Source organism: Gopherus evgoodei, chromosome 7 (genome assembly GCF_007399415.2).
Source record: "Gopherus evgoodei ecotype Sinaloan lineage chromosome 7, rGopEvg1_v1.p, whole genome shotgun sequence".
Taxonomy (NCBI): domain Eukaryota; kingdom Metazoa; phylum Chordata; order Testudines; family Testudinidae; genus Gopherus; species Gopherus evgoodei.
The window spans coordinates 49,265,065-49,273,901 of NC_044328.1; positions in this window are offsets into that span (position 1 = coordinate 49,265,065).

Sequence of the window (8,837 nt, forward strand, 5' to 3'; positions counted from 1 at the left end):
TTTACATGTACAACAACTTAACTCTTTCATTCCCAGGACCGATATAACATGAAGAACTTTACATTGTCATTTTCTATGTTGAGGCCTCTAGGAGCTACAGCAAAAATAAATGTGTATTAATAAATTAATAATGGCCTCCTTTCCTTCAGTTGCCTATTGCACCAACCACCTCCCTTCCCATTTGTAATAATTCAGGGCTTATCAACAGAATTTTTAAAAACCAGATTGAATTGAGTTAAAATGCACTCAACACAATCCATCACTGCGTACTAACTCTGCATTTATAGTAAACTCTGGAGTCCTCTTGCAAATGAACTAGTTTGCCTCAGATTGAAATAATTCAGCCTGTTGTTCATGAGGATGCAGTGGCTCCACACCACTTTTTGCAGCTATCCCACAGTGCTTTGCAAGTTGATTGTTACTGACCTATTCATTTACCCATGTGCCCTCCCTGGCACTGGTGTCAAGTTCCCAGGACAATGCCTGCCCCCTATAAATGCTGGTGCACAGCCAGATTTTGCCCATTTGCTCCTGGATCTCAGTTTATGATTCTTGTGATACAACCATGATAGCTCTCCAGAAGGACTACAATATGCCTCGCACAGCTCCCTGGAGCCGTGCTGAGACCCTGGATCTCATTGCCAGCTGTGGAGAAGTGACAGTTCAAGAAGCTGTTGTGGCCAAGACCTTTTTGTGAACATTGCAAAACAGATGTCCTCAAAGGGTCATGACCAGGAGACTGAGCAGTGCTGGATAAAGAGCAAGCAGCTCAGGAGAAAGTACTTGAAAATGAGGGACAAAAGGAGGCAATCCAGCAGGTGACGTGAACTGTCTGTTTTATGATGATCTGGACAGGATTCTACACAACTATCTTACAGCCTATCCCAGACACTGTTAGACACCTACTGTCCACAGTCTCCCACCCACTGAGGATGAACAGCTAGACCCATCAGAGGATGAGCAGGAAGATGCAAGAGAGAAACTATTCCCTGAGAACTAGGATATTTCTGGGACTCAAGATTCTGACATCAGCCAACTGAAAAGTCAGCCCGTCCTGCCCTGTTGCAACAGATCCCAATTCCCCCTGTATCAGCTGAGCATCAGTCCCAGCCAGAAACAGACTGGGACCAAAGAGGCAGTTCCCTGGAGGGAACTTCAGCAAATAAGTTGTCATAAACAGATAGCTAAGGGTTAATGTCTCTTTCACCTGGAAAGGAGTAACCTGAAACACCTGACCAGAGGACCAATCAGGAAACAAGACTTTTTCAAATCTGGGTGGAGGGAAGTTTGTGTCTGAGTCCTTTGTTCTTTGTCTTGTGTCTGACCCTCTCAGCTATGAGAGTGATTTTTCTATCTCCAGCTTTCTAATCTTCTGTTTCCAAGTTGTAAGTACAAAGATAGGAAGACCATAGGTTTTTTTTTTTTTTGTATTTACATGTGTGTAGTTGCTGGAATGTGTTAAATTGTATTCTTTTTGAATAAGGCTGTTTATTCATATTTCTTTTAAACAATTGACCCTGTATTTGTCACCTTAATACAGAGAGACCATTTTTATGTATTTTTCTTTCTTTTTACATAAAGCTTTCTTTTTAAGACCTGTTGGAGTTTTTCTTTAGTGGGGAACTCCAGGGAATTGAGTCTGTAGCTCACCAGGGAATTGGTGGGAGGAAAAAGTCAGGGGGAAATCTGTGTGTGTTAGATTTACTAGCCTGACTTTGCATTCCCTCTGGGTGAAGGAGGGCGGGGGGGAGCTTGGCTCTCTGTCTCGGTACTTGTGTTTCCAGGACTGGAAATAGGGAGGGTGGAATCCCTCTGTTTAGATTCATGGAGCTTGCTTCTGTGTATCTCTCCAGGAACCCAGGGAGGGAACACTTGGAAGGAGGAGGGGGAAGGGAAATGGTTTATTCCCCTTTGTTGTGAGACTCAAGGAATTTGGGTCTTGGGGTCCCCAGGGAAGGTTTTTGGGGGGACCAGAGTGCCCCAAAACACTCTAATTTTTTGGGTGGTGGCAGCTTTACCAGGTCCAAGCTGGTAACTGAGCTTGGAGGTTTTCATGCTAACACCCATATTTTGGACGCTAAGGTCCAAATCTGGGAATATGTTATGACATAAGTACCTATCTTTATAATGTATTAATTATCGTCACGCTATATTGTCATCATGGTTTCAGTTCTGGATGCCCCTTGGCCACAGCCATTGTAGACAGCCCCCGCACCCCATTTTCTATGGCATCCACCAGCATGGTGAAGCCACAGTCTGTAACCCCTTCTCCCCTCCTTCTTCCCCACAGCAGATTCAAATAACAAAAGCATTCATTTGTGCTTAAGCCAGCAACAGGAACAGGAACTGAACTGGGATCCACCATGCTCTGGATTGTGAACCTTGTGCCTCCTGCTCCTCCGGCGTGACTTCCTGGCCTCCTGACCTGACTAGGCTCCTGACTTCTCGTTCTGATCTCTGGTTTGTCTCCTGCCTCTGACCCGCTGGGATCCTGACCCAGCTGATGCTGTACTCTGGTTCTGATCACTAGGTCTGGTTACCCACAACCCAGTTTTGATACAAATGCCCTGTATCATGCATTGTAGCTGACAGCCATTACAGGACCCCATCTGTTTTTCTCTGCACTTTCTTCATGTCTGCAGGGAACGTATAGCAGAACTTAAGGCTGAGAAATTGCTCTATTTCATTTCACACGTTATAGCGAGTAGCCGCACACCCATGATCTCCAGCATAGTTTGCAAATCCCCTTGTACTCCTGCAGCACTTCTAGAAGGGGACCATCCTGGTGACTAACTTCATGGTGCATCTCACTGGTCTGACCTTTGCCTTTATGAATTCCCTGCTCCTAGTCACCTGCATTAACATAACGTCATGGAGAGTCACAGCAGTCTAAAAGGGATGTAGAGGGGATTACCCACTCCAGCACCCCCTCATAGCCCTCTGAACTCCTCCAGCACTAGAAGCTCCTCCAGTGTACAAGCAAAACTGCAAAAACAAAATGGAAACATAATTCCACCCCACCAACTGACCAAACATTTTACCAGCATATACAAAAGACAGAAATCCCAATGCAATGAGCACCCTCCTCGCACGCAGACCTCTCACCACCTCCGGGGTTCCTTCAAGACTGGGAAGCGTCTTAGAGGTAAAGCCACATATGCATATTGAAAACATACTATCATAGTCTGGGCAATGAACAATAAGGGACTGTTTTTCCCCCTCACTCTCCCACAGCATCTGCAACAGCCAGACTCTCATGGACAAAGCCTCAATGTGCTGCTAGGGTGGCAAACCTAAGAGGGCAAAAAAGGAACTCTCAATATAAAATGTTTGTAGAGCTCATCGCAGAATCTAAGAGGAAAACCAGACTGGGTGAGAACCGAGCAGGGCCGGTGCAAGGATGTCTCGCGCCCTAGGTGAAACTTCCACCTTGCTCCCCACCCTCTGCCCTGAGGCACCCCCCCAGCCCCAGCTCACCCCTGCTCCACTCATGGGCACCCCAAGCATGCCATGGCTGCTTCACTTCTCCTGCCTCCCAAGCTTGTGGCTCCAATCAGCTTAGGCGCCGCAAGCCTGGGAGGCAGGAGACATGAAGCAGCCATGGAGTGCTCAGGAAGCTGGCAGGGCGGGGGTGAGCTGGGGCAGGGAGTTCCCCTGCGTGCCGCCTCCACCCCTTACTTGCTGCAGGCGGCCCTCCCCATGCTCCCCTGCCCCAGCTTCCTCTACCTAAATGCCGACAGCGACCGGGGCGGCTGAAGATCCGACCACTGCGGTCGCTGCCGAAGAAAATGGTGCCCCTCAAATCCCAGCGCCCTAGGTGACCGCCTAGGTCGCCTAAATGTTTGCACTGGCCCTGGAACCTAGTGGGAGAAAGAAATGCAGCTCTACCAGGAGATCGTGGCAGTGACTAAGGACAGTGTACCAGTGGCCAGTAACACATCCCAATGGACAAGTAGAGTATGGAAAAATTCAAGGACATGCAGAGGCAACTCACTTTGGATCTCCTCCAAAACATGCTCCTGCTAGGCCAGCAGTCCTATAATTTGGAACCCAGCTATGTCCTTCAGTCCCTTGACAACACAGGCTACTGGGACCAGTAGCAACTCCTCCCTGCTATACCCCTGCAGCAGTGGGCACCAAGAATGCTGGCTCCTGGGAGCCCATCTGTGTCCTGATAATTTTGAGCCATGGCAATTAACCCCAGAGCCCATGTGGACAAGAAGAGGCAGAGAGAAGGCATCGATTCACCTTTGACTTTATGCACCCCCCTACACCCACCACGGGTTGCAAAGTTGGTGCTGTTTCACTTTCAGTTTTGTTTATGCTGTTGCTTTAGTTAAATGTATTTTCAAATACAAAAATATTTTTCCATGGGTTCAATTCAGACTTTATTTATGGTTTTGTTGTTGTTCTTTCATAACAAAAACTATGTACAATCCATCCATTGAGTTATCATTACATTTAACGCCTGAAAATCCTTCAAAGAAAACTGAAATAATTCATAGGGTTTTACAAAAGTACATATAGAATGATGCACTTCTGCCACCCATACGCAATGCCCCACTGTTCACAATGTATCTATCTGAATACCCCATCCATGGGCTAACAGACATATTTGTTGAGGACACAACATGCAGTTATAATAGTCGCCATGTTTTTTTTCTGCTGCTTCCACCCTATTCCATAAACAGCAGCATCTTCCTTTCAAATGGCCAAATACCCACTCCACCACCATTCTGCACCTAGTCAGGTGACAATTAAAATGTTCCTTCCTTCTCTCCAAGCTGCCTGTGAATGAATTCTTTAATCAGGGCATCAGAGAATAAGCCGGGTCTCGCAGAATAACCATACCAACCTGTACACCATTAATCTCCACAGTGGTCCTGGGGTAAAACAGTGCTTTAATCTAAATAGAATTGAGTTCAAGAAGATCCTAGCATCATAGCCCCTGCCAGTGCACCCTGCCTTTATGTCTGTAAACCTGCCACAGTGGTCAACCAGTCCATGGAGCATCACGGAATAATACTCCTTTCTGCACCCTTGCCAGAGGAGCTGCTGCTGTAGAATATTCTCCTGCTCCTGCAAAATCTGTTTGGTGGTGTGATGGATGAAGTTCAAAGCCGAATTCATCTGGCTGTCAGTGCTGTAATACTGCCTAAGCAGCCTCTGTGTGTTCGCTTGTCATCATCGTGGTGTGGGGCAGACTGACAGAAACTCAAAAATGGCATGAACCAACCCAGAAAGGAAGTATGGGGCAGAGACAGTGGAAACATGGAATTTAAAAAAAATTGACCTCGCCTAGCTTGTCACAGCAAGAACATCCTAGGATGCCTGCTACTCTTCAGTGAAGCAAAGGAACATGGGTTATGCCCGCTGTTCATAGCAAGCTGCCACCATGTTTTCACACAATGAGAATTGAAAATGGAACAGGCATTCTATCTGCACGCTATTATGTAACACTGTGAGTTATATGATACACATAAAAAAGATTTGGATTAAGCACCCTGTGTGGACACACCCCTAGCAGTCCTATGCGGATGACAGGAAGGACAAATCTTTAATATATTTTCAGTTGTCTTGTAATGTGATTTAGCAACTGGAAGTGAGAAGGAGAATTACCAGAACATGACCAGCTAACTCTCTTCAGACCACCAATGATTAGGGACCACAGGATACAATACTCAGTGTTAGATAAATGATTCACTGAAAATTAGCAAGTCAGGCTTATTCAAAGACCCAGGCAATGTCTCAATGTGCTGTGGCAAATCACTTTAAAGGTCTTTAAAAACCTTTGATACACAGAGCAGGACTAGATTCAAAAAGTATTACTCAAACACTTAATTTCTGTATACTTCCAGATAATGTAATAAAAACAACAGCTGGAGTCTGCAAAAGAGTCTTGTATTGCCAAGACTTTATGATGAAACCGAACAGTCTGAAATATGCAGCAAATGTAGGACTTGATCCAGCTCCCACTGAAGTCAATAGTAATATTTCCAGTGACTTCAGTGGGAGCTGGAGCAGGCCTATCCCTAATAAAGATAATTCAACAGACTGACTTTTAAAATCAAAGTGAGTCGCGTACCCCTTTGGGCGTTCAAAGGGAACATGTACATTTTACAATAGGAATAAGAAAATCAATGTATCATACAACAAGTGCAAACAAAAACATTTTTAAAGGCTTCTTTTTTTCTTCATATGTAAAATGTATGCATGTAAAGTGTGCATTTGCCAGTTTGCACACAGATCCCAATCTGTGTGTGTTAATATCACAAATGCAAGCAAAAAATTGATGGAGGTGTGTATTTAAATACACACCATAAACCCAAACAGTTAATCATTAAGGGTGAAGCAAGGAACATACTCTTAACAGTGGCTATGCTGAAGTTTAAAACTTCTGTATTTGGTCCCATACATATTATCAATTTAGGCTTAACATGCAAGGAACACACATGGGTCAGTTAGTCCAAGTTTAAAGTCAAGATCATGCCCAGCAATTTCATACATAATTATTTCATCATGGAAATGTGATCCTTGCACATTTACTGGTAGAAGATGACTGGGGCAATACAAATAAATAGATAGAAAAGAAAGGAAATTCAGTTTAATATTAATATCCAAATAGTTAAGCTTAACAAGATTTATAGTAAAGTAAAGTAAAATTAGGTGGAACAACATATAATGCCTGTACTGTGTTAATCTTCTGATGCTTTACATTTTGCATTATTTTCATGCAGGTTTCATTTACTGAATTTCCTGGTTTGTTTTCTAGTGAAAAACAAGGAAAATTAAGAAACATCTTCTTTTTTAAAATTCTAACTTAATTGCATGATTGCATAGTATTAGATAAATACATCATTTGCAATAACTACAGTTGATACACTGTTAAATATTTTTGCAACATTATGTCAAATGATGTATTAATGGTACTGCTATAATTAGCATTGAATCACAAATATATTAATATACCTTATTAAGATGTAGCATGATGTATTTATGTGTTGGTTAGTTGTTACATAGATGACTAATTCGGGACTCTTACTGAATCAATGCGCCAGATTTTGGAGCTTGACAATTTTTTATTTATTTTTATTGAGATGGAAAACTGAGATCTTGACACTGTTTCTTGTGGCATTTTTTGCCTAAGTGTATTAACCTGTTTTCTTGGTGAAACTGCCCTTTGCTTGCCATAAATCCCGTATGGTTAGGATTTTATACATTTCAATGTTTGGGAGTGGTTCTCCCTGGAGTTTTATTATGGCCTAACTATAAAGGTAGGAACCAAATGCTAAATGCAGACTGGGGTATGGCTTTGAAATGCCATTAGTATTTGCAGGTTTTTGATCCAGAGTCATGTCTATAAACTACCATTTTAAAAACACTGAGAGCTCTCTGTCACTTGGATCTGCATTATCATGGAGGCTTATAGCATACGATACCAAACTGGGAGGGATTGCAACTGCTTTGGAGGACAGGGTCAAAATTCAAAATGATCTGGACAAATTGGAGAAATAGTCTGAGGTAAACAGGATGAAGTTCAATAAAGATAAATGCAAAGTGCTCCACTTAGGAAGGAACAATTAGTTTCACACATACAGAATGGGAAGACACTGTCTAGGAAGGAATATGGCAGAAAGAGATCTAGGAGTCATAGTGGACCAGAAGCTAAATATGAGTCAACAGTGTGACACTGTTGCAAAAAAAGCAAACGTGATTCTGGGATGCATTAACAGGTGTGTTGTAAACAAGACACGAGAAGTCATTCTTCCACTCTACTCTGCGCTGGTTAGGCCTCAGCTGGCGTATTGTGTCCAGTTCTGGGCACCGCATTTCAAGAAAGATGTGGAGAAATTGGAGAGGGTCCAGAGAAGAGCAACAAGAATGATTAAAGGTCTTGAGAACATGACCTATGAAGGAAGGCTGAAAGAATTGGGTTTATTTAGTTTGGAAAAGAGAAGACTGAGAGAGGACATGATAGCTGTTTTCAGGTATCTAAAAGGGTGTCACCAGGAGGAGGGAGAAAACTTGTTCACCTTAGCCTCTAATGATAGAACAAGAAGTAATGGGCTTAAACTGCAGCAAGGGAGATTTAGGTTGGACATTAGTAAAAAGTTCCTCACTGTCCGGGTAGTTAAACACTGGAATAAATTGCCCAGGGAGGTTGTGGAATCTCCATCTCTGGAGATATTTAAGAGTAGGTTAGATAAATGTCTATCAGGGATGGTCTAGACAGTATTTGGTCCTGCCATGAGGGCAGGGGACTGGACTCGATGACCTCTCGAGGTCCCTTCCAGTCCTAGAGTCTATGAATCTATGAATCTATACAAGCAGCATTAGGAATGGGTAAGAGATGGGGAAAAGCATGCTGTTCAACGAAAACCTCAGGGATTTTTTAAAAAAAGTTTATTTAGTTGTGATGAAAAGTACTGGCTTGGCTGACCTGGAGACTGAAGTTATCAAGCTCTTTTGAACAGATACAGCAGCTGCAGTATAAAAACTTGGCGCTTATATAGCGCTCCACAAGTTTTAAAGTTCTCTGTAACGATCGTGTAATGTAACTAATTTTAATGTAAGTACTAGTTTCCCAAACTCCATTCCAGCTCACCTTGTTTCCTTTCTGGGACGACCTCTAGGGGTGGTGAGAAGATAGTTCAGTCTACCTGCCCAGGCCATCCTGGGACTTCGTCAGTACTGCCAACAAAACTGGCAACTATGGATACCCATTTGCTAGCTATAGGACTATTTAACAATGGGAGAAGGGTCATAAGGTCATGTCACTGAGACAAAATCAATCTTCTTGCTTGTACTGTGTTGTGTGGGATTTTAATATTAAAAAA